This window comes from Macaca mulatta, chromosome 1 (assembly GCF_049350105.2).
Source record: "Macaca mulatta isolate MMU2019108-1 chromosome 1, T2T-MMU8v2.0, whole genome shotgun sequence".
Lineage (NCBI taxonomy): Eukaryota > Metazoa > Chordata > Mammalia > Primates > Cercopithecidae > Macaca > Macaca mulatta.
In genome coordinates, this window is record NC_133406.1 from 24,880,747 (window position 1) to 24,902,561 (window position 21,815).

The window sequence follows — 21,815 nt, forward strand, 5'->3', positions numbered from 1 at the left end:
TAATTTGTGGTAAATGGCTGAGTTGGGCTAATGTAGCAGTTTTCCTGCCTACATGTCTTTCGCTGTAAACTGTCCTATACCTGGAGATGCTTATGTTAATCTCTAAACTGTACCTACCTCTTTATGTGAAACTGAGCTGTGGGGCTTCCATGTTCACCCCTGTTGTATTTAACATACTTCATAGTGCTCTTACTGAGGCTAGCCAAGTAAGACTTCTGTAGTATCTCTTGAGAAGGGAAAGGGCAGCATTGTATTCTGTCTGAATTGTCAGCCACAGTCTCCTTTTTGTTATTTCTCTGTCCCCTGTTTGGACTCCATCTTTCTTTCTTGTTTAGCACTGGTTCCTATGCCAGTGCCAGTGCTTCAGCCAGCTAGCTTAGGTGTGGGAAATGTTTGCAGAGAGAAATAGGGCAGCAGATCCCCCTGAGAGACTAGGGGGCGGGGTGGTGGGCAGGACACCTTTGCCTAAAGAATAGCTTCAAAGAAGAAACATACTTTTTTTTCCCCTAAGGGAAGAGAAGCAGAATGATTGGAAAACACTGAAAATACTAATTACATCAGACTCCATGGACATCCGTGTATCTACTTTTATGCTACTGCTATAATAGCAGTTTCAGCAGTTACCATTTATTGAGCAACTACAACACTTTTTTTTTTTTTTTGGAAGTGGCGTTTTGCTCTTGTTGCCCAGGATGGAGTGCAATGATGTGGTCTCAGCTCACCACAACGTCTGCTTCCCAGGTTCAAGTGATTCTCCTGCCTCAGCCTCCGGAGTAGCTGGGATTGCAGGCACCAGCCACCATGCCCAGCTAATTTTTTGTATTTTAGTAGAGATGGGGTTTCACCATGTTGGCCAGGCTGGTCTTGAACTCTGTGTGCGTTACCTGATTTCAAGTTAAATTATTTTGACAAGTTAGATACCATTATTTCAAATTATAGGAAATTGAGGCACAAAACTAGCCAGGAAATAAAGGCAGGTTTAGGATTCACAGCCCACATGTAAGTTTCCCCATGAAGTGCAATAAAATAAAACTGAAAATTTAAGCAACATGTATATGTCCAGACCTGTATAAGGTAAGTTCTGACTGGAGCACTTGTAACAGTCTTGTGAATTTCTTGCCTTGTTTTAATATAGAATGTGTGGCAGACTGGTTCCTATCATAGACTTTGCATATTTGCTTACCATGTTTGATATATTAGATATAAAATTACAGTTTATTTAGATAATTACATGCTTACAAATTGATTTTTATTTAAGCATATAACAAATGAATCTGCAGACTCTTGAATTGTTAGTTAACTATTCTTTTCTTGGTAGTTTATGAAAGCAAGTAAAATGTTTAAGGGAAAGAACCCTTAGCATTATAATAAAACTGAAGCCTCACAATTTCTGCATTCAGAATACATTTGTGTAGATCATTTTTTTCTGAAATATTTACAGTTGTAATAATTTTGATTTGTGAGACTTTAAGGAGAATGATATTGTAAAATTAAATTTTAAGATTGTGTTGATACGTTAATTCTGTGCCTTTCTTTTGTCAGTGATTTATTTGAGAAGCAAAATCAAATGATGCACTTTTTGTCAAATATGTTTGCAGAAAATCTATAGTTTAGGTTTTTAAAAAACGTATTCAGTAAGTGTCTGTTCTATGTATAAAGTACTATAATCAGTGTTATTAGGATGTACAATGCAAATAGATGAAATAACCCTCACTCTTTAAGGAGTTAACAATTCATTAAGAGATAAGACAGATAAATAACTGATCCTGGATAGATTATGGTAAAGAATTCAAGAGGAGGTACAGAAAAGTGCCATAGTGGTGTTAATTAGGAGTTTCTTTGAGGAAATTTGAGTGTGTTTATAGGTCAGGTGGAAGGACCCATCAGGGAGCAAGAGAGTGGAGAAAGAAATACAATTAATTGAACCAAGGTAGGGCTGGAGGTCTAGGATCAGAAGTGCAGAATGAAGGGTTGACTCTGAACATGAAAAGAGACTACCCCGTGTCTCTAAAATTGGGAAGAAGCAGCAAATGTTATACAATAACGGAGAAAATTGAAGTGGAAGGGAGAAGCAAAACAGCAATCATTCACATCAGATTGCTTTATTTTTCTCATTAAAGTAGTTGAGGCAGTCATCTGAGAGGAAGGCAGGGATAATAGTAATAATAATGGCAGCAGCTGCTGTTTTTTGAATTCTTACTGTAGGTGTGTGGCTAGCCACTTTATTATATATACTTTATGTCATAATTGTTAAAGTACTCTTATAAGGTTAAGTGGATTTATAAAAAGGATTGATAAGCCTGTTGAGGATCAGGCTTAAAGAAAATAAATGTATTAGTTTATTCAGCCAACATAGTTATACAGCTGATCCTTGAATAACATGGATTTGAGCTGCATGGCTCCACTTATATGCAAATATTTTTCATTAAATATGTTGGAATTTTTTTGAGATTTGCAACAATTTGGAAAAACTTACAAATGAATTGTGAAATATTTAGAAATATTGAAAAAAATTAAAAGGTATGTAATTAATGCATTAAATATATGTAGATAATATGCTGTTTTATCATTTATTACTGTGAAATACCACAAATCTATTAAAATTATAAAAACTTAAAATGTATCAAAACTTATGCATACAAACACTAGAAGATCTCATACATGGCACCATTCACAGTCTAGATAAATAGAAACAAATGTAAACAATGCAGTATTAAATCATAATTGGATAAAATTAACTGCATTACCTACTACTGTAATAATTTTGTAGCCACCTCTTGTTGCTATTGCAATGATCTCAAGTATTGTGAGTATCCATTTAAAATGCCATGTGACCCTAATCACATCACAGAGAACAGTTCATCCAGTAAATTGCGTATTGTAGTAAAAAGTGATCTCTCTATGTTCTTGAGTATTTTGCATCCTGTTTAGTGCAATAACCTAAACCTTAAATAATGCCGTAAGACCTATACAAAGTGCCACTGGTGGTGCTGGAAGTGCTCCCCAAAGCAGAGGCAAGTCATGACGTTACAGGAAAAATTTGAATTACTTGATGAGTACTACAGATTGAGGTCTGCAATTACAGTTGCCCTCCATTTCAAGATAAATAAATTAAGTGTAAGGCCCATTATTTAAAAAAAAAAAAAAAAGAAAGAAAAGGAAATTCCTGAAGCCTTCACTGCAGCTACACCAGCAGACATGAAAAGCTTGAACTTTTTGCTAAATACTTTTTTATTTCATTGAAAATACAGGCCTGGTGCAGTAGCTCACGCCTGTAATCCCAGCACTTTGGGAGGTCGAGGCGGGCAAATTGCTTGAGCCCAGGAGTTTGAGACCAGCATGGGCAACATGGTGAAACCCTGCCTCTACTAAAAATATAAAAAATTAAGCCGAGTGCTGTGGCTCATGCCTGTAATCCCAGCACTTTGGGAGGCTGAGGTGGGCAGATCACCTGAGGTCAGGAGTTTGAGACCAGCCTGACCAACATGGTGAAACCCCGTCTCTATTAAAAATACAAAAAAAAAAAAATTAGCCAGGCGTGGTGTAGCTGTAATCCCAGCCACTTGGGAGGCTGAGGCAGGAGAATTGTTTGACCCTTGGAGGTGGAGGTTGCAGTGAGCCGAGACTGGGCCTTTGCACTCCAACCTGGGCAACAAGACAAAACTCCATCTCAAAAAAAAAAAAAAAAAAAAAGCCAGGTGTAGTGGTGCACACCTGTAGTGCCAGCTGGTTGGGGGAAGAGGTGGAAGAATCACCTGAGCTTGGGCAGCCAAGGATACAGTGAGCTGAGATCACACCACTGCAGTCCAGCCTGGGTGACAGAATGAGACCTTGTCTCAAAAAAAAGAAAAAAGAAAATGCAGCTTTTATGTGGGTGCAGGATTGCTATAAGAAAGACATACCTTCGGATTCTAATGTGATTTGAGAGGAAGCACAGTCATTATATGACAACTTAAAAGGCAGGTGAAGGATCTAAAGCTGGAGAATTTAATGCCAGCAAAGGATGGTTTGATAATTTTAGAAAGATTTTTGGCTTTAAAAATGTCAGGATAATGGAAGAAGCAGCTTCTGCCAAAGAAGAGGCAGCAGACCTCAAGTTCTCGGATGCCGTGGAGAAAATCAATGAAGGCTGTCTGTGGTGGCTCACACCTGCAATTGCACCATAGCTGGACCCCCATCTCTACCCACCCCCTGCCCCGCAAAAAAAAAAAAAAAAAAAAAAAAAAAATGAAAGAAGGAAAATCATTGAAGAGAAAGGATATCTGCCTGATCATATTTTTAATGCAGACAAAAGTACCCTATTCTGAGAGGAAAAAAATGCCACAAAGGACATTTATTAGTAAGGAAAGACATGAAAGTACACCAAGATTTAAAGCAGGAAGGAATAGGCTAACAGTACTGTTTTGTGCAGATGCAATCAGGTTTATGATCAGGACAGCCCTATCTATATCCTATTAAAGACTGCTTTTTGCCTTCTTTTACAGCATGGACCCTTTTATGATATGGGCACTGAAACTAAAGCACATGGTGGAAGAAGGATTGGTAGCATATAGAAACATTTTTAAACAAATGAAAAAGCAAAAAAGTCAGAAATTGCAGTGTATTTCCATAAAGTTACACCAAGTGTGCCTGCCTCTCCTGCCTCCCCTTCCAGCTTTTTGTCTTCTGCCATTTCTGAGTCCGCAAGACCCCTCCTGTTCCTCCTTCTCAGCCTACTCAGCATGAAGACAAGGATGAAGATCTTTGTGATGATCCACTTCCACTTAATGAATAGTAAATATATTTTATCTCACTTAGGATTTTCTTTAGCTTACTTTACTGTAAGAATACAGTATATACTACATATACAAATATGTTTTAGTCAACTGTTTATGGTATCAGCAAGGCTTCTGGTCAACAGTAGGCTATTAGTATTTGAGTTTTGTGGGAGTCAAATGTTACATGCAGATTTTCAACTGTTTGTGGGGTCGACACCCATGACTCCGTTGTTCAGGGTTCAACTGTATAACCTTTCTGTAGCCTAGATCAGCAGTCCAAACTCAGGAATGAAGAAAATGGGACATTGGATTATTTTACCAAAATAATATCCTATCACCAAAAAAGAAAGAGATAGGGAGTGGTAATATTTTTTATAACATAGTTGTTTGCACAAGGATACTCCCCTTGGGAAAGATGGTATTTCCCCATTCCTCCCTGTCCTCAACCTTTGGTAAACTCTATTCTATGTTTTCAAGGTTATTCCATGTTGTAGCATATATCAAAACTTTATTTTTTTATATGATGTTCCATTGTGTGTATATACTACATTTTGTTATGCATTCATCTGTTAATGGACAGCTGGATTGTTTTTACCATTTGGCTATTATGAATAATGTTGCAATGAACTTTGGTGTACAAGTATCTGAGTCCCAGTTTTCAATTATTTGGGATATATACCTAGGAGTAGAATTGCTTGGGTAAAACAAAACACAAACTTATTATCTTACAGTTTGGGAGGTCAGAGTCCTAAAATTAGAGTGTTGTAAGTGCTTTATTTCTTCTAGAGGTACTATGGAAAGTCCATTTCCTTCTCTTTTCCTGCTTCTGGAGACCACCTGCACTCCTTGGCTTGTGGCCCCTTCCTCCATCTTCAAAGTCAGATATATAGCATCGTCAAATCTGTTTACCTCCCTCCCTTTCCTGTCCCCCTCCTCCCCTCAACCCTGCTTCCATCATCGTATTTCCTTCTCTAATTCTCCTGTCCCCATCTTTTCTTTGAAGGACACTTACTATCCTGAACTTCATTCAATTTGCAAAATCCCTTTTGCTGTGTAAGGTAACAAATTCACAGCTTCCAGGAATTAGGATGATTATTAGGCCCGTCTTTGATGGGCTGTTGTTCTGCTTCAGCACAAGATTTTTTCCGAAATTCAACCTTATCAACTCTATTTTAGATGATAGTTGGAAAAGTAAAAAAGTTGTTTAAAGTTTTACAAGGTTTGGTAGGAAAAACAAACAATTATTTTGATGTAAAGAAATATTGAGGGAAAAAGGAATATTGGACAAATATTAAAGTTTTGCTCACTTTTAACTCAAAGGACAGACCTCTTTTATCAGTACTCCTGACAGATGGTTATCTGCCCTGTGCCTGGGTTCATGCACTGACACAGAACACAGTACTTCCTGATGTTACCTGTTCTCTGGTTATACAACTCTGTTCTCTACATTCTTTTGAATTTTGCCCTTAGGAGTTCCTCATCTTTTAAGAAATTAAAGCTCTTCTGGAAGTCACTGTCACATTTTAACTCTTTTCCATTCATTTGACAATTTATTACAAATTAATTTACTATAAAGTAGTAATTTATTATAAAACAATTTGTTATAATCATTTGTACTAGAATATGATGACAGTGGCTAGCATTTATTAAGTATTTACTCGATTTAAACATTTTACATAGATAATCTCATTTAATCCTTATAAAAACCTCATGAAACATTATTTTTCTTTTTCTTATAAATGAGGGTCTTTTTTTTTTAATAAATAAGGGAGTTGAGGCTCAGAGATGTTTAGTCGCTTGTTGAAGGTCACACAGATGGCTATAAAGGGGAGCAAAACCATTCTTTTTTTTTTTGAGATGGAGTTTCGCTCTTGCTGCCCAGGCTGGCGTGCAATGGCGCTATCTTGGCTCACTGCAACCTGCGCCTCCCGAGGTCAAGCAATTCTCCTACCTCAGCCTCCCAAGTAGCTAGGTTTACAGGCATGCGCCACCATGCCTGACTAATTTTGTATTTTTAGTAGAGATGGGGTTTCTTCATGTTGGTCAGGCTGGTCTCAAACTCCTGACCTCAGGTGATCCGCCCACCTTGGCTTCCCAAAGTGCTGGGATTAGACGTATGAGCAATTGTACCCAGCCCAGAACCATTCTTTTACCCTTTGAGCTATGTTGTTTCTTTTTTTTTTTTTTTTTGAGACAGAGTCTCACTCTGTTGTCCAGGCTGGAGTGCACTGGTATGATCTCAGCTCACTGCAACCTCCGCCTCCTGTATTCATGCAGTTCTCCTGCCTCAGCCTCCCAAGTAGCCGGGATTACAGGTGTGCGCCACCACACTCAGCTAATTTTTGTATTTTTAATAGAGACTGGGTTTCACCATATTGGCCAAGCTGATCTTGAACTCCTGGCCTCAAGTGATCCACCTACCTTGGCCTCCTGCTGTGATTGTAGGCGTGAGCCACCATGCCTGGCCTGTCGTTTTTGTCTCCAATGTGCAAGATACAGTACTAAGTAACATCAGTGAAGTTGAATAAAATGCTGATTTTGTTCTCAATAAATTTTTCTTACAGAGAAAACATACATGAAAATGTAATATAACAGAAATCGAGAAGATTCATGAGAAGTATATGTGAACCCATGAGAATTCAGTATAGGGGAAAAGTATTTCTAGCTGGGAGGATCAGAGAAGGCTTTGGAGAAGGTGGAACTGAAATTGTATCTTACAGGCTGGGTAGGGTTTAAATCATTACGATGCTAGGCAATATATGTTCAGTATGAAGAAACAGTCAAAACTGAGATGGGGGAAGAACTCTGTCCTAATGTCTCTAATTCCTTTACAAGCTTTCCATTATGTCATCTGATTTCTAGATCCTTTATCTTTTAGTCATTCACAGAATTAGACAGTATTCCAGTTCTTCAGACTCCACTGCAGCCATTACCATTACCTTTTGTTTATTACTATCTTTGAAAACTTACCATTGGCTTATTATAATTATTTTTTATAATGAAGGTAAAAAGGATAGATATTTAAATACTATATTTTAATATAAATGTTAATATATTTAATAAGATTTTCTGATTTGTAATGTGAAAAATTGTTTTCTTTTAAAGCAGCTGACTCATCTGTTGTAATGAATTTACAGTCCGTCAGCTGTCTTTTTTCATCTGAATTATGATAGATAGATCCAAAGCTTCCCTATCCTTTCCTTTTTCACTTGCTTTTTTCATTTGAATTGAAAGGGGAGAGTTCCCTGACCCCCCTTGCAGGACACGTGACAGGGAGTGGCTTGTATGTTTGGCTGCCACACGCTCAGACCTGTTAGAGGAAGGGGAGCACACAGACTGGCAGGTGCAGGAGTTGGTAAGCACTTTTTGGGCTCCGGCCACATGGTAGTGTCTAGGGGTGGGTGTCTGCAACTCCCGAAGCCCAAGTGGGCACTTGTTTCAGTGCACTCTTTTTAGCCTTGCCATCCACAGACAGCTTAAGTGTTAGCTCAGTGATCCTCTTGGTACCCAAGTCCTTGTGTGGCATCCAGGAAGAATCAGGTCACACACGGACTTGAAGGATGAATTCAGGGGTTTTGTTGAGTGATGGAGGTGGCTCTTAGCAGGATGGTTGGGGAGCTGGAAGGCGAATGGAATGGGAAGACGATCTTTCCCTGGAATTTGGCCATCCAGCGGCTGATATCTCCTCTTCGACTGCCGCCAGCTGAATTCCTCTCAGCATTCAGACATTCCTTCTTTTCTCTCTGCCGCACTATTCTGCTCTTCTTCTGCTCTACTGTTCATGTCCTCTGGAGCCCGGGGTCTGGGGGTTATATGGAGACACGATAGCAGGGCATGGCAGGCCAAAAGGCAACTTTTGGGTGCAAAAATAGGAATGCCTGTTCCCATTTAGGACCACAGGTTTCCAGCCTTGAGGGTGGGGCCTTTGCTGGGGAACCGCCCTCTTCTACCCAGTATTCCCGTCTCCTGTTCATACCAAAATGATTTTTCCCCAGGATAATATCACCATATTTCAGGCAAATGAGAAGTCAAAAGGAATTTATTAATGTAACCTAATATACGTAAATACAATAGCATTTTTGGAATACTATTTATGGACTAGTATTCCAAAAATATTGTCATCCAAAGCTCCTAGTAACCAGTGATGTTATTAATTCTATGGGATTTACTAGTGCTATGGCTGGTATTAGGACATTATATTCATAAAAGAGCATGATCAGATATCATTTCCTCCAAGATTGAGAGAATCCTGAAAGACCAGGGTACCAGTGAATATACTTACTATTCTTCATAGTAATCTAACAACTTGATGCCTTGAACCAGCACTAGTTTTGGAAATAATTTCCAGATAAAATACCAGTGCTTTCCAGAGAAGCCTCAAAATAGGCCTCAATATAGTTCTTGTTAAACCAGAATAGAGCATTTACAAATTTCAGACACTTAAGGATTATTTTCCTTTTGAACTTACGTTTATCCAGAAGCCATTTTTAATACTTACTGCTTTTATTATTATTTTAAAATTTATTACATATTTTATTGTGTAGACTACATTCTGCACTGGCCAAGACGCTCTTACAAGCCTGAGAGTAGAAATACTGATTTTTTTTTTTTTGGAGTACCTTCATAGCAGATTTTTAATTAGTGGGTCATTGAAAGTGGCTGAAGCATTTCCAGAGAGCCTCAGGAGCTCAGTGAGGGATCTTGGTGGTTTAGGAGGAAATATCAAACACCTGTAGGAAAGATAGACCTCCCTCTAGTGTTTGATTTGATAGATGTCAGTTACAGGATATGGCGTCTACAAGAATCTGATCAGTACATATTAAGAAACTTGCCCTGGCTCTGCCCACTGGTGCACATGGGGATTTTAAAACTTTAGGTCGGGGTGGGGGTCAAGGGAAAGAAGGGTGCTATAATTACTCAAGCTGTGAGAATAGGAAGTGACATCTGAATTAAGATTATACTTTTGTTAAATGACTGAATGAGCAATTGATCTTTTTGCCATGAGATAACCCAGTAACAAATTTAGAATTTTAAAGGTAGCATCCATTTCTGTTCATTACTAATAGAAATTCAGAACAGTAAAGGGAGGATTTGTTTCTAAAATGCTGCTTTAGGCACAGATTATTAGAGATTGTCTATAATTTTCTCCCTTAGAGAGCAGGTTAGTTTTATGTTGTGTTACTTTTTTCATTTTTTTTCTAACAGATATTAAAGAATTTTTGGTATAAAAGAATTTTCCAGCCATATTATACTTTACATCTTGCTTGAAGCCAAAAACTAGACTCCATTATTCTTTCAATTAGATCCATTATATAGCATCCTGGCCTAGAGCAGTGGCAATAGAAGCTAGGGGTCAAATTTAATGAGCCATTGAAGGGAAGAGGAGAAGAGATTGAGAGGGAGTTTTTTTTTTTGTAGTTTTTTGTGTGTTTTTTTTTTTTTTTTTTTTTTTTTTAAAGGAAGGAAGGAAAGGGAGTAATTTAAAATGAATACTTGTATTTGCCTCGGGGCTGGAAGAGATGTGATACCATCCTCTGAGTAGGAACTGTACTGTTGGGGAGTAGACTTGACAATGAGGTGATGAAACATTTCAGTTCTGAAAATGTTGTACTTGGGGTGCCTTCTGGTGCTTGTAGGTGAAGATGTGGGCAATTGAAGATAGAGATAGGTTCCTGAGGAGAGGTATAAGGTCCTTAACAGGGAGATGTTTAGGAGAGAGATGCTGGGAGGAGAGTGGAATCAGCCAAGAGGACCAAGGATGGAGCTCTTCTGCAGTGTTGAAAGGGCTGGCAGAGGAAGAAGAGTCCATACCTTCGTTGTCCAGTAGAATGGACACTGACTGCATGTGGCTCTTTAAATTTAAATTAAAATAAATTAATTCAATTCCTCAATCATACTAACCGCATTTCTAGTGTTCAGTAGCCACATGTAGTTAGTGGCTACCATATTGGCCAGTACATATAATAGAACATTTCCATTATCACAGAAAGGTCTATTGGACAGTGCTTAAGTAGACTAAGAAATAACAACCATGGAGATCAGATGTGAATCAGACCAGTGAGCTCATGGAGTTAGCATTCAGTGTGATCAAGTCCTGCCATAGGAGCCTTAAAATGTGACCCTCGAGTTTGACAATTAGTAGTTACTGGGGGCCTTTTAACAATTTTAGTTAAGTGATTTGGAAAGAAATTGCTGTGGTTAAGAAAGTGAATGGTTGTGTAAAGGGAATGATAAATGTAGGCAACTCTTTTAGTGGAAGCTGTATATGGGGCTATGTATCATAGTGGTTAAAAGCTCAGACCCTGAAATCAAACCACATGGATTCATATCCTGCTCCTTTCACTTGCTAGTTGTGTTACCTTGGGCAAGTTACTTTTTTCATGTCAGTTTTTCTTAGCTGTAAGATGGAGATAAGTAATAATCCATCTAATAGTATTGATGTATACACAGAAAGCAAGTAGATATATGGGTCAGTCCATTCACCATCAGTGTTAGCTATCTATTAGGAGGAAGGGGGGGATGATAGAGAAGAAAAGAATGGGAGGGGAGATTAGAAGGGCCTCCTAGTGAAGCAGTTTGAATATGTTTAGATGCTAAGGGAGAAGAGCCAGTGTAGGAGGGCAGTTGCAAAGAAAGAACAGATGATGCAGCCATAAAAAGGAATGAGATCATGTCCTTTGCAGGGACATGAATGAAGCTGGAAGCCATCATCCTCAGCAAACTAACACAGGAACAGAAAACAAAACACCACATTTTCTCACGCATAAGTGGGAGTTGAACAATGAGAACACATGGACACAGGGAAGGGAACATCACACACCAGGGGTGAGGGTGAGGGGAGGGAACTTAGAGGACGGGTCAATAGGTGCAGCAAACCACAGTGGTACACGTGTACCTATGTAAGAAACCTGCATGTTCTATGTATCTCAGAACTTAAAGTAAATAAATAAGAAAGAACAGATAAATCAGGGATCCTTTTAAGGAAAGGGAAGGTGTTGGGTTTCAGAGCACCTGGTGGCTGAAGTAGCCTAAAGTAGAAGATTCCTTTTTTTGTTGTTTTTTAAGTGAGAAATGGGAGAGTGAAAGAGGTAAAGACAGATTCAGAGAGTAAGTTTTTAGGTAGAAGGGAATGTAAGAAAGCAGTCTAGAGAGGATTAGGAACAGTCAATTAGGGATTTCTTTGTGATACAGGGAAAACAAAACTGGGAATAGAATGCAATAAAGAAGTCTAGGATTAAAATAAACAGTATCAGCAGGATTTGTAGCAAAGTGTCATAATCCAAGCTAGGAACGCTGACATCAGATAAACTCAGAAGGTAAGGAGCATTCATTGTGTTTCTGAGGAAGACAGGAAGCTGCTACCAATTAACTGGCCCACATCTTACAGGGAAAGATGAGCAAGGGAGCCTTTGACTAGGTTGAGAGGTGGAACAGAGGTGGAGCAGGGTCAATGTTTGGTAATTTTCTCCACCAACAAAAATATTAATAAGATTTTAGGATATTAAAGTCTTACTTTCTATTTTCTTGGTATTCAAATATATTTCATTTATGTTCAATATTTAAGTTATTTGAAAGAAAAACAGTCTCAACAGCTGGTAAGTCATAAGACATTTATTTTTCTACAATTAAGAAGAAAGTTAAGAGCCTGGAACAGTGGCTCACACCTGTAACCCCAGCACTTTGGGACACTAAGGCATGAGGATTCCTTGAGCCCAGGAGTTCAAGACTAGCCTGGGCAACAAAGACTCCCATCTCTACAAAAATAAATAAATAAATAAACTTAAAAAAATAATTAACTGGGCATGGTGGCACATGCCTGTGGTCCCAGCTACTTGGGAGGCTAAGGGAGGAGGATCGCTTGAATCTAGGAGGTCAAGGCTGCAGTGAACCATGATCGTGCCACTGCACTCCAGCCTGGGCGACAGAGTGAGACCCTGGATGTTTTTTAAGGAAAAGAATAATGTTAATGAAAATCTGTTTCAACTGAGTCTTTCATCCAGATAGACTTAACAATTTAACAGCCACCTATAGAAATCTTGTCATGCATCACTGATAATGCATTCATATCTAAGGTGATGTGTAAAAGTAATTTTAAAAATACACAACTATTATTACTTAGGAAGTAAAGGATATACAATCCAATCATTACCGTCAAGTACAATCACTGTGGAGATTTTTAGCAGATAGGTAATACCCATCCATTCTATACATCATCAGTCCCCAACCTTTTTGGCCTCAGCGACTGGTTTCATAGAAGACAGTTTTTCCACGGACAGGGGATAGGGGATGGTGTGAGGGATGAAACTGTTTCACCTCACATCATCAGGCATTAGATTCTCATAAGGAGTGCACCACCTAGATCCTGCACATACACAGTTCACATCAAGGTTCACGTGCCTGTGAGAATCTAGTGCCACCACTGATCTGACAGGAGGCAGCGCTCAGGCAATAGCACTCGCTTGCCCACCACTCACCTCCTGCTGTGCAGCCTGTTCCTAGCAGGCCACAGACTGGCACTGGTCTTCAACCCAGGGGTTGGGGACCCCTGTTATAGATGATCTGTGTCATGAATTTTGACTATGCTTCTTACTTTTGTGGTGGCTTAGAATCTTTCTGTGGTTTTGTTTCTGTGATAAGTGATTCTCTTTCGGGATTTCCATTATCCCAGATTCTTCCCATTTTATGGCTGCTCAAGATGGAAGAAACGCTCTTCACACAAACATGCTAAAAAATGAGTAGTAGCTAAGTTTTCCTAAAAGATCTTTTAGCTATTATTTATGTCCTGTGGTTGCTTGACTTTCTGTGAACTTCATTTGGAATTTGTCCTTGCTTATCAAGGTGATGTAGTGACGGGCACAGATATTGTCATTATTTCCTATAGGGTGTCTGAAATTTAGGCTATTGGTAATTTTGCCTCGACTGCCTTAAATTTACTTGTAAATAGAAATATGTGAATAATGTACTTTTCCTCTTTATTATGTAGGTTTAATTGAAGTATGATTTTCATTACACATTAAAATGTAGTATAGTACTGTCTAAAATATAACTGCTGGGTGATGAAAAATAGCCTTCACAAACTCATGTTCTAAAATCTCTCAGGCCCTCATTCAAGAAATTGTTAATCTTATTTTCATGTGCAATTCCAACAGGGGTGCATTTCATAACAGATAATCAGCAGCCATTTATACAGATGAGGCTGGCTGCTCTAGGAAAGTAAGCCAATAGAGCAGAAACTCTCAGATTTATACCAGAACTGCAGAGTCTTTTATTTTCTTTTTTAGATTGAGGTGAAATACGTAACGTAAAATTAACTATTTTAAAATGAACAATTCAGTGGCATTTAGTGTCTTCACAGTGTTGTGCAGCTGCCACTGTGTCCAGTTCCAAAACATTTTCATCAACCCCAAAGGAAACCCTATACCCCTTAAGTAGTTGCTGTCCATTTTCCCCTCTCCCCAGCCCCTGACAACCACCAACCTATAGTTTGTCTCTATCAATTTACCTATTCTAGGTATTTCATATAAATGGAGTCATACGGTATGTGACCCTTTGTGTATGGGCTTCTTTAACTGAGTATAATGTTTTCAAGTTTCATACATGTGGGGCTGGGCGCAGTGGCTCAAGCCTGTAATCCCAGCACTTTGGGAGGCCGAGACGGGTGGATCACGAGGTCAGGAGATCGAGACCATCCTGGCTAACACGGTGAAACCCCATCTCTACTAAAAAATGCAAAAAACTAGCCGGGCGAGGTGGCGGGCGCCTGTAGTCCCAGCTACTCGGGAGGCTGAGGCTGGAGAATGGCGTGAACCCAGGAGGCGGAGCTTGCTGAGTTCCGGCCACTGCACTCCAGCCTGGGCGACAGAGTGAGACTCCGTCTCAAAAAAAAAAAAAAGAAAAAGAAAATGCACATAAGCAAACATAATTGTTTCTTTCAAAATAGGAGATGATTCAGTCATAAGTCTTGTGTAATAGGCATAATAATTTTATCCAAAGCCATTTCTTATAAAGGTAAAACTGTTCATTCAAGGGAAGAGAAATATCTGGATTGTAAACATGAACACATCAATCGGCTAAGATTTAAGAAAACAGCAGAATATTTTTATATTCATATTTCAAGTAGTCATTGCTTTGGAGTAGATTAAAAATAAAGATTGTGTAGGGTTTCAGGTGAGTTTTGATTCACAAGAAAAGATTACATACACATCAAGTTAGATTAAGTTCCCAATAAGCCAATGATACTAAGTATTATTGGGAAGCAAAGTCATTTCAGAACAGGTGTACTATGCTTAATGTAGTTTCCCTTGCCCCCTGCAAGTAGGGTCATATCAGATCAGAGAATAAAAAGAGCACCTTGCCTTTTTACATATTCAGGATTTTGGTCTCCATTGAGAATGAATCTTTTTTGTTCTTTTGTTGGAAATCGGCTATTTACAAATATTTTCCAGGGTTCCAGAAAATTCAGTTCTCTGCAGCCAACTTTCTTGTCTGAGACCTGTAGTAACAAATGTATTTCCATGCATTTAGCTAAAGAACCTGGGGAACTGACATTGCAAAAGACAGATTTTTTTCTTTTTAAAGTGTCATGATTTCCTTCAGATGTAGCTGGGTCCTGAACAGATGAGGCAGGAGAATTGCTTGAACCCGAGAGGTAGAGGTTGCAGTGAGCCAAGATCTTGCCACTGCACTTCAGCCTGGGCGACAGAGCAAGACTCCTTCTCAAAAAAAAGAAAAAGAAAATGTATTATCTGTGTTAGGCTGGGCATGGTGGCTCACGCCTGTAATCCTAGCACTTTGGGAGGCCGAGGTGGGCGGATCACCTGAGGTCGGGAGTTTGAGACCAGCTTGACCAACATGGAGAAACCCCGTCTCTACTAAAAATACAAAATTAGCCAGGCATGGTGGTGCATGCCTGTAATCTCCGCTACTCAGGAGGCTGAGGCAGGAGAATCGCTTGAACCCAGGAGGCCAAGGTTGCAGTCAGCCGAGATCATGCCGTTGCACTCCAGCCTGGGCAACAAAAGCAAAACTCCGTCTCAAAAAACAAGTATTATCTGTGTTTTAATTTCTGGGCTCGAAGGGATTAATGTTGGCCAGGCATGGTGGCTCACACCTGTAATCCCAGCACTTTGGGAGGCTGAGGTGGGTGGATCATCTAAGGTCAGGACTTCTAGACCAGCCTGGCCAACATGGTGAAACCCCATCCCTACTAAAAATACAAAAAATTAGCCGGGTGTGGTGGCACATGCCTGTAATCCCAGCTCCTCAGGAGGCTGAGACAGGAGAATCGCTTGAACCTGGGAGGTGGAGGTTGCAGTGAGCTGACATTGTGCCACTGCACTCCATCTTGGGCAACAAGAACGAAACTGTGTCTCAAACAAAAAACAAAATTAGCTGGACATGGTGGCACATGCCTGTAATCTCAGCTACTTGGGAGGCTGAGGCAGGAGAATCACTTGAACCTGGGAGGCGGAGGTTGCAGTGAGCCGAGATCGCGCCACTGCACTCCAGCCTGGTTAACGAGAACAAAACACCGTCTTAAAAAAAAAGAAAAGAAACTATCAATGTTACATCTTAAGTAATAATTAAACATCCTAAGAAAAACTAGATTTTATAGGAGTTAAGATTTGGGAATTATTATTTATAGTTAGGCTGGCCCTTAAAGTCTTCTTGAAGAAAGTAGATTCCAGGCTGGATGTTGCATAATGACTTGGACTTTCATAGCTAGAGAGGAGGGTGAAGGATATCTGCATTTTCATCCTATTTGAGGGTTTCACCTTAGCTTTCTCCCTGACTCGACTCTCCTCCCTCCCACCTCTTCTTTTCTCCTTCTTTCCCTAATGTGTTATGTTTCCTCTCATTTATACATTTTAAAATTAATGTTCATAGGATATAGATTTCCATTGTCATTTGTGGAGAAATGACAACAGGAATAAGATAAAGGAGAGGACTGTCCTCCCACTGTAAAAATAAGTGCACACCTGGGCAGAATTCAAACAGCAGAAATGTGTCTCTTTTAAGAGACTGGAGAGACACATCGCTGTGGAGATGACACTGAAGGATAAATGGAAAGGATGCCCATTTGAGGAAAATTTTAGCAATAAAAATTTAAACTGTTATCACAACTTAATGGTAATACTCATCATGGTACAGAATTTGAAAAATACAGAATAATGTATTCACTATTAACATTTTGATGCATTTCCTGTTTGCAGACATTTTTTGACAGAGTTCTCCTTTATAAAATGTAGTATTTCTTGTGGGCTATAAAATTTGATTTGATTCTTTTTTAAAAACTTTATTTTAATGTAAAAGAAATATAGTTGAAGTAGCTAGCTGTGAGGTAGATACCAAAGGCCCAGAATTCTACTACTTTATCATCTTATGTCCCCTTATGAGCCTGATCATGGCCTCAATTACTGATTTATCACTTAGTTAATATTTGTGAATGAGCATTGAATTGGAGTCCTTGGTCATTGGATGGTTTAGTAGAAAGAGCAGTTGGGAGAGAGCTGGGGGCAGGGTTGCTAGACAGATCCATGGAAGGTTTGGAATTTCAGTCTGAGCTCCATTACTACCCAGCTTGGTTATTTCAGTGGAAGTCTTTCTGTATATTAGAAAAAATTTCTTATATGTAAAACAAGGAGCTTGGTTAGTTCTTTTTAATGTCCCTTTCAGCTTTACCATTTCCAAAATATGAAATAAATAGAATCATATGGATGTACCCTTTGAATCTGACTGCTTTTACTTAGTATAGTGGGCTTGAGATTCATATTCATCTGTGTCATGTGTACTTTAGCTCAATTTTATTTCTTCCCTCACTCCCAAAAAATGTTGAGGAAGTATCAAATGTGTTTTCATAGTAAGAAGGTTTAGATTATTGCTTTTGGGTTAGAGAGATGGGAAACATGAAAGAAAGTAGCATTTGAGCTGAGCACTGAAAGACATTTAAATGCCTGAATCCTGTGCAAAGCTGAGTAATATGAACTGTTCATGAAGGGAAGAAACCTTTGCCTATTTGACCCTTGACTGCTGGCTATGAAGAGAGAAACAGAACTTTCTGGGAGATGAGGACTCTCCAATGCTTGAAGTTAATAATAAATCCAACTGTCTCTCAACTGGGTCTTCCCTGTCACTGGTGCTAACCTTGGATTCACCTCTAATTTATTCCCTGTCACATTTTTCATTGCATATTTCCAATCTTTTTTATTTCTGTTTTGCTCTTTTGTTTTCTGAAAATATCTGCCTTTTGATTACTGAAAAAATTGTAGTTGTCTGAGTTGAGCCTCAACACCTCCCTCTTCAATACTTTACATTTTTCTGTTTTTACCTACCTTCTCCTTTTCTTTTGCATCTAACAAAGAAATATCTCTCTTTCCCCCCACCACCTCCATTATTTGAATTGTAGTCTTCTTGTACCTTTCAGGTTCCTGCCCTATCTTTTAACCTGCTATTTTTCTTACCTCTTCAGCATATCCCTTCCCACAGACTCTTTCAGTCTTTAAGTTTGCTCAGGTTTCATCAACCTCCAGTCTTTCCTTCCACCCTGTCTACCCCTTTGAATTATCATCCTCACACTGTCCCACCAATACCTGACTTATGAAAGAAACGATCCTCACTCACCACCTTGGCTTCATTATTTCCTGCTTTTGCCTTTATTCCTTGCAATCTGGATGTGTACCTAAAATTTTGTTGCATGGGTTTTTTATTGTTGATTCTTTTACGATTTTATGCAAAAGTAATTGTAAAAACTTGTATGTAAACATGAATGTAGTGTTTAAGCACTCATATCTACCACTGTGGCCATAAGGTAGAATGTTACCGTTCCTCAGAAAGCTTCTGTAGGCCCACCCTGAGCATATTCCATTCTTCTGCACAAAAATAACCACCATCCTGAAGTTAGCATTAATGGTGACATTGCTTTTCACTCAAAATATTTTTCCATCTACATATTTATCCTCAAATAACACATTACTTAGATTTGCCTCTTTCCATAATGTAAATTGAATTACACTGTACCATGGATATTTTATTACTGGTTTCTTTTGCTCAACATTATGTGTTTGAGATTCATCCATGTTAGTACATATGCCTTATAATTGATTTTCAGTTGATATAATATCCCACTGTATACATTAGAGTGTTTCTGTTTATTCCGTTGTTGATGGACATTTGGGTTATTTCTAGGCTTTTGCTATTACAAATAATACGGCTGTAAATGACTTTGTACTTATCTCTTGATACATATATGTGAAAAAGTCCCCAGAGTATTTTATTTATTCTTATTATTTTTTATTTTTTTTGACAGAATCTCACTCTGTCACCCAGGCTGGAGTGCAGTGGCGTGATCTCAGCTCACTGCAACCTCTGCCTCGCAAGTTCAAGCAATTCTCCTGCCTCAGTCTCCCTAGTAGCTGGGATTTCAGGCACCCTCCACGACGCTTGGCTAATTTTTATATTTTTAGTAAAGACAGGGTTTCACCATGTTGGCCAGGCTGGTCTCAAACTCCTGACCTGATCTGCCCATCTCCATCTCCCAAAGTGCTGGGATTACAGACATGAGCCACTGCACCTAGAGTATTTTCTTAGTAGTGTTATTGCTGAACTTGTTCTAATGTTACTTAGTACTGCCAGCCAGTTTTCCAAAGCATTTGTACTGTTTTACACTGCTACTAATAGCGGCTGGGATTAACCAACTTTGCAATTTTAGCCAGTTTATCAGGTATAAAATGGTATCTAATTGGGGTTTTAATTTGCATTTCCATAGTTTCCAAGCAGATTTAACATCTTTTTCTGTGTTTATGGGCCATCTGTGTTTCTTCTTTGTTGAATTCCTATTCATTTATTTTGCCTGTTTTTTCTATTGAGTTGACTTTTTCTTATTGACTCAGAGGAGTTCTTTGTGTATTCTCATTACTAATCCTTTGTTGTTTGTATGGATTGTAAATATTTTCTTTTTTTAATTCACTTAATATAGCCCTTTGATGAGCTTTTAATTTTAAAGTAAATTTATGCATTTTCATCTTTTGGTTCTTGATAAAGAAATTCTTCACTTTCCCAAGGTTAGAATGATATTCTTTTATGTTATCGTCTAAGAATGTTACAGTTTCGCATTTCACATTTTGGCTTTCAATCCTTCTGAAATTTTGTCTTTTTTTTTTAGTACAGTGTAATGTGTCTAGTTTTTTTGTTGTTGTTTTTTGTTTTTCAAATAGATACCCAGCTACCCCTTTGTTGAAAACTCCACCTTTCCTCATTGACCTGTCATGTTTCATCCTTTCCTCACCTCTGTCATGTTTCAAGTGTTCATAGGTGTGTGTACCTCTGTCTCTAGACTCTCTGCACTGGTATATGTGTTGATCCCTACACTAATACCACCCTGCCCCAATTATTATTGCTCTGTAAATGTTAATATCTTGATGATTCACAGTTTTAAAGAACATCTTGGCCCCATGCCATTCTATGTAAATTTTAGAATCAACTTGTTAAGTTCTACCCCTCCGCTCCAAAAAAAAAAGACAGAGAGAAAACAATTTCTTGAGATTTTGATGTGAAGTTACTTTGAATCCATAGGTAAGTTTAGGGAGAACTGACATTTTTACAATATTGAGCTGGCATCTGTCTATACAACTGGCATACTATAGTAACTGCACATTTTTAATTACTGGTTTTTTTTCACTATGTTTCTCAAGCTGGTGTCAAACTCCTGGCCTTAAGCGATCCTCCCACCTCTCAAATCTCTGGGATTATAAGTGTGAGCCTCCATGCCCAGCCATGTCTTTGTTTTTAAATAAAGTTTTATAATTTTCTATCTATGGAACTTGCTATATTTTGATAGATTTATTTTCAGGACTTTATGTCTTTTAAGTGTTTATAAATAAAATCTTTAAAAATTGTTTTCATTTGGAATATACAAAGACAATTTTGTTATTATTATTTTTTGAGACAGAGTCTCACTTTGTTGCCCACACTGGAGTGCAGTGGCAGGATCACAGCTCACTGCAGCCTCGACTTCCCACAGCTCAGGTGATCTTCCCACCTCAGCCTTCTAAGTAGCTTGGACTATTGATGCATCCCACTATGCCTAGCTAACTTTTTTTTTTTTTTTGGTAGAGACAGGGTTTCACCATGTTGCCCCAGGCTGGTCTCCGACTCCTGGGCTCAAGGGCTCTGCCCACCTTGGCTCACGCCTGCTGGGATTACAGGTGTGAGCCACCCCGCCCAGCCACAAAGGCAATTTTAAAGTAGATTTTGTGTGCTGCAGCCTCATTAAACTCTCTTATTCTAATGATAAATTATTAGATTCCTTAGACTATTCTGTACACACAGTCAAATCACCTGGAAAGGGTTTTATTTTGGTTTTTCCAACTCAGATGTTTCCTTTTTTGTCTTGTTTTGCTGGATAGGCCTTGGTGTATGATAGACGTAGTAGTAGTGTTACCAGTGGCAAATATCCAAGTTTTACAGCATCAAATGTATTACCGTAGAAGGTATTTGAGTTACTGGTGGCAAATATGTATGGGTCTGCAGCAACTTCAATTCTTGCCTCCTCAGAAGAAAGAATTCGATTGAGGGGCGTAAGGCAGAAGAAGAGACCAAGGTGAGTTTCAGAGCATGAGTGGAAGTTTATTTAAAAAGGCTTTAGAACAGGAAAGAAAGGAAAGCACACTTAGAAGAGTCCCAAGCAGGCACCGAGGTCAAGTGCAGTGTTTAACCTTGATCCTGGGACTTTATAGGCTGGCCCCTTTCCCATGGTTCTTCCCTTGAGATGGGCTGTGTAGTGCTCTCCTTACCCTTGGGAGGGGAGCATGCACAATGTGTTTAGGAAGTTGTAGGCATGCCTGTCTGAGGCTTTCTTCCCTTTTCTGGTGGTGTGCCCCCAGAAGGTCATACTCCGCCATTTTGTCTTTTAATGCACATGCCCAAGAAATTCTCCCTGGTGCCTGCCTTCAGTTACCACTTTAGTGCAACAAGTGTGGACCATTAGGAAATGGCCTCTCCCTGAAGCTAGCTGCCAATTTATCACTTAGAGAGGCAATATGAAAACTTCCAGACCATCAC

At 39.0% G+C, this 21,815-nt stretch overlaps 1 protein-coding gene across 3 annotated transcripts in view; it reads left to right on the plus strand.

Annotated features, from left to right (window-relative positions):
- Positions 1–21,815, plus strand: part of POU2F1 (POU class 2 homeobox 1) — a 185,023-nt gene that overhangs the window by 104,909 nt on the left and 58,299 nt on the right. The gene's annotated exons all lie outside the window — the stretch shown is intronic.